General features: G+C 42.1%; 1 protein-coding gene across 2 annotated transcripts in view; it reads left to right on the forward strand.

Moving 5' to 3' along the window:
• The first annotated feature begins 1,496 nt into the window (after positions 1–1,496).
• Cecr2 (cat eye syndrome chromosome region, candidate 2) overlaps positions 1,497–3,895 on the forward strand; it is a 61,701-nt gene continuing 59,302 nt past the window's right edge. For both annotated transcript variants that reach the window (XM_013520243.1, XM_013520244.1), the window contains exon 1: positions 1,497–1,587. The gene's annotated coding sequence lies outside the window, so the exon portion shown is untranslated. The remainder of the gene's footprint in view (positions 1,588–3,895) is intronic.

Raw genomic sequence — 3,895 nt, forward strand, 5'->3', positions numbered from 1 at the left:
CTGAAGGAACTCAAGGCCTTTTGCCCTAAGCTACACATCCCTCATCCCTTTTTATTTGAGATGCTTGACTAGCTGCCACACTGGGCCCTGACCCTCAGAATGCTGGGATTATAAACACACACCACCGTACCTGGCCAAAATTTAGGGATTGTTAACAGTTAAATGACAAATAGAACAACTACAGTAGTTTGCATAATAATATCCTCCTCAGTGTACACTACCATTTAATTGGTGTTGAGATCAGAAGTTGGTCTCATGCACATCTCATACTTTCAGAACCAGTAATAAGCTGAGTGTGATGGTGCACACCTGTAATCCTAGCACTTGGGAAGGGCTGAGGCAGGAATCCACTGCAAGTTTGAGGTCTTCCTGGACTCCACAGTGAGTTAAGACCATCCTGTACAAGATGCTGTCTCAAAAAAAAAAAAAAAAAAAAAAACAACTGAGATTATCAGAATTTTTGTCTGTCCAATGATCAATAGACCTAGAAATCAGCTAGTCAACTGTAAGCAGACTCTGGGTATGTGTTTTACATGCAAAGAAAGACAGCATCCTGGGTAAAAGGATGCAGTCAAACTTACATTGTGTAAGAGTTGATGACTTATATACATCACCTCAGAAACATGTGTTTATGTATGAAGGGTGAGAAGAGAAAGAGGATCCACTACAATTTCCCACTGCCACTTCTGTTCCAGTGGCCCCCTCAGCTAATCTGAACTGAGAATACTGTGCTGAGACAAGCTATGTCATCAGCAGTATCTACCTGAACCCTGAGGAAAACGCAGGCATCTCCCCTAGGATTAGACCATTAACAGGCATTACCTCATTTCTCTCCAGATGATGTAAGATTAATTTTAGTTCTAGTAATCTCTTCTCTAGTTGTGTAGGTGTAGGGTCCTCAAAATAAAAATTACCATATTGCTTTTACCAATGATGTTTAGTTCTTTAAATGCCTTGGAGGTGGTTTAATCTGTTGAAACTGTTGAGTAAATGAAGAATACTTCACAGTTACACGATGCTCCCATATTCTCTTTGCCACTAAAACAGAATACAATACAGCATATTTATCTTAGTTAAGCTCTTTGATAATGCAGTTAGCATCAGTTTACAAATAAAGCAATATGCACGTAGCTTCCAGTATGCAGATAAAAGAATGTGGCCTGGTAAAGAACAATGAGAGAGATGAACCCCAAGGAAAACCAAAAAGCGTGCTGGGAGATAGCTCAGCAGCACAGTGCCTGCCTGGCAAGCGCAAGGTAGTGAGTTCAGTTCCCTGTACGGGAAAAAAAAAAAAAAAAAGAAGAAGAAACAAAACCAAAAAGCTGAACTTTGTTCCTTTTGTAGCAGCAGTGTGGAAGGAAGGCAGAGCTGAGGATCATGAATCATTGGGTTACGTGGGGCCTGTACCATGTAGGTGGTAGAGAGGGAACAGATGGATTTGAAGAAGCATCTGTGACTGATCTCTGTCTCTCTCTCGCCTCCCCTCTTTTAGGAGTTAGAGGCAGCTCTCCACAGAGATGATGTGGAGTTCATCAGTGACCTGATTGCCTGTCTGCTTCAGGGCTGCTATCAGCGAAGGGATATCACGTGAGTAATCCTGGTCTTCCTGAGTATTTCTTGTCCAAGGAACCAATTAATCAGTCACAGTGATGTTTCTTATCTCTCTCTTTTTTTTTTTTTCTTTTTTTTTTTTTTTTTTTTGGGTCTTTTTGAGACAAGAGTCTCGCTATGCAGTTCAGGCTGGCCTTGAGCTCACTTTGTAGCCCAGGCTGGTTTTGAACTCGTGACAAACCTCCACCTCCCAAGTGCTGGGATTACAGGTGTACGCCACCACGCCTGGCTTGTTTCTTGTCTTGTATAAGAACCCAGAACCCATCATTAGCCAGTATGGAACAGTACAGTATGAAATAGTGTAGACTCAATGCATAAAAATGGACTCATGTGCCCTGTGTTCATTTTTTTCAGTAATCTTTGACTTTATTTTACTTTCTCAAATCTGTATCATTTACTGTTAGTTACACTTGCTATCATATCTATGTGCGATGTTAAAAATACTGCCTAAAAAATTAAAACTAGCTTTTACAACATTGTTTTACTATTTCGCTGGTGCATGGAGGTCTTCTGTTCATATAACTGGTAGCAATAGCATAATTAACTTGGAGCCTGTGGGCTCACTTGCACCATAACTGCCAAGTAAGCAGCTCTCCAGTGCCTTCAGATGTGTAGAGATTGGGAGCAAATATTATCTGTGCATGCAAATAAAAGAGCTTCCTGATAACATCTGTTCCCTTGGATTTGTTTGCTTTTGAGACAGGATCTCCCTATGTGGCCCAGACTGGCCCGGAACTCTTGGGCTCAAGTGATCCTCCTGCCTCAGCATCTTGGGTAGCTTGGACTACAGCCATGCCACCACATCCCACTTATTCCCATGATTTGATTCTAAAACGGATTTTCCTTGCTACTTTTCTATGCAGAACAAAATTACATGGAACAAAAAGACCAGACACAGTGGAGTTCTCAGTCTCTGGGCCCTCTGATGCCATGTAAGGATTGGAGTTGCTATAGCTTGTGTCTCAGGCTTTTGGAGAAGGCATGTTGCCATGCACAGTGGCACATGCCTGTAACCTGCAGCTACTTGGGAGGCTGAAGTAGAAGGATCGTAAATTTAAGGCCAAACAGAGCAATTTAATGACTCCCTGTCTCAGACTTTAAAAGGGCTGGGTATATTGCTTAGTGGTAGAGTTCTTGCCTGGCATGTGCAAAACCCTGGGTTCAATCCTCAGTAGTAGGCAGAAAGGAAGGAGAGAGGAAGGGAAGGAAGGAAGAAGTAGCATCCAGTCATTTAGGGTTGGGAAACTAGGCTTGCTGTTACCATACGGGAAACTTACATACAAGGTGAAAAAAAGATGAACTAACTACTGTTTTTCTCAGGGTGGGAATCTGCACTCCTTAGATGAGATTTACTAATAGATGATTATAGCTGCCAAGCAGGAAGATAGACTTCACGGTTGAGTCCAAGTGATGGCAGTGATTCTTCAACTTTGAGGAACATCAGACTCGCCGAAGGGCTTGTTCAGTCATTAGTGTGCTCCCCACCATCTAATCCAGTTAGGTGTAGGTTCCACCCGAGATTTTGCCAGCCGAACAAGATGCCATTGATGCTGCTATTCCTGACCCAAGGCCAGGCTTGATGTACTGAATTTGAGATCCTCTGGTCTCATCTTCTCAGAGTACTGGGATTACTGGCTTTGTTTTGTTTCCTGTATCTTGATTTGTTTGTTTGGGTTTGTGTTTTTTTTTGTTTTGTTTTGTTTTGAGACACAATCTTATGTGTATTCCAGGTTGGCCTGGAATTCACTGGGTAGCCCAGGCTGGCCTTGAGCTCATGGTGTTCCTCCTGAGTGCTAGATTACAGGTTTATAAATCTGGGTAGTGGACACTTGGGTTCTTGTTTTATTTTGTTTCCGCATTTTTGGAGATTATTTCTCCATTTGATCCTATAACACAGAATTCAGATGCAGAAATTTGGTTTGTCAGTGACATACCTGTGCAACACTTTATAGTCCCTCTCCTTGGAACTGTGCTTCAGCCAATAATTCTGTGGGCCTATACCAATAGAAATCTTCAGGGATTGAAAATGAGCTCAGTGCTCTTTCAGCGCCCCACCCGCATTAGGGAACAGTCTGGCATTATTGAGCACTGGATGGGAAATCAGGAATATATGATTTGCTCTTAGCTGTCAGAGTGAACATAAGGATTGAATCAAGTTACTATCTCAATCAGTGGTGTGTGTATAATATATATATATATTTTTTTTTTTTGGTCTTTTTGAGACAGGGTCTCACTATGCAGTTCAGGCTGGCCTTGAGCTCATTTTGTAGCCCAGACTGGTCTC

This window comes from Chinchilla lanigera, unplaced genomic scaffold (assembly GCF_000276665.1).
Source record: "Chinchilla lanigera isolate Chin_1 unplaced genomic scaffold, ChiLan1.0 scaffold00053, whole genome shotgun sequence".
Taxonomy (NCBI): Eukaryota; Metazoa; Chordata; class Mammalia; order Rodentia; family Chinchillidae; genus Chinchilla; species Chinchilla lanigera.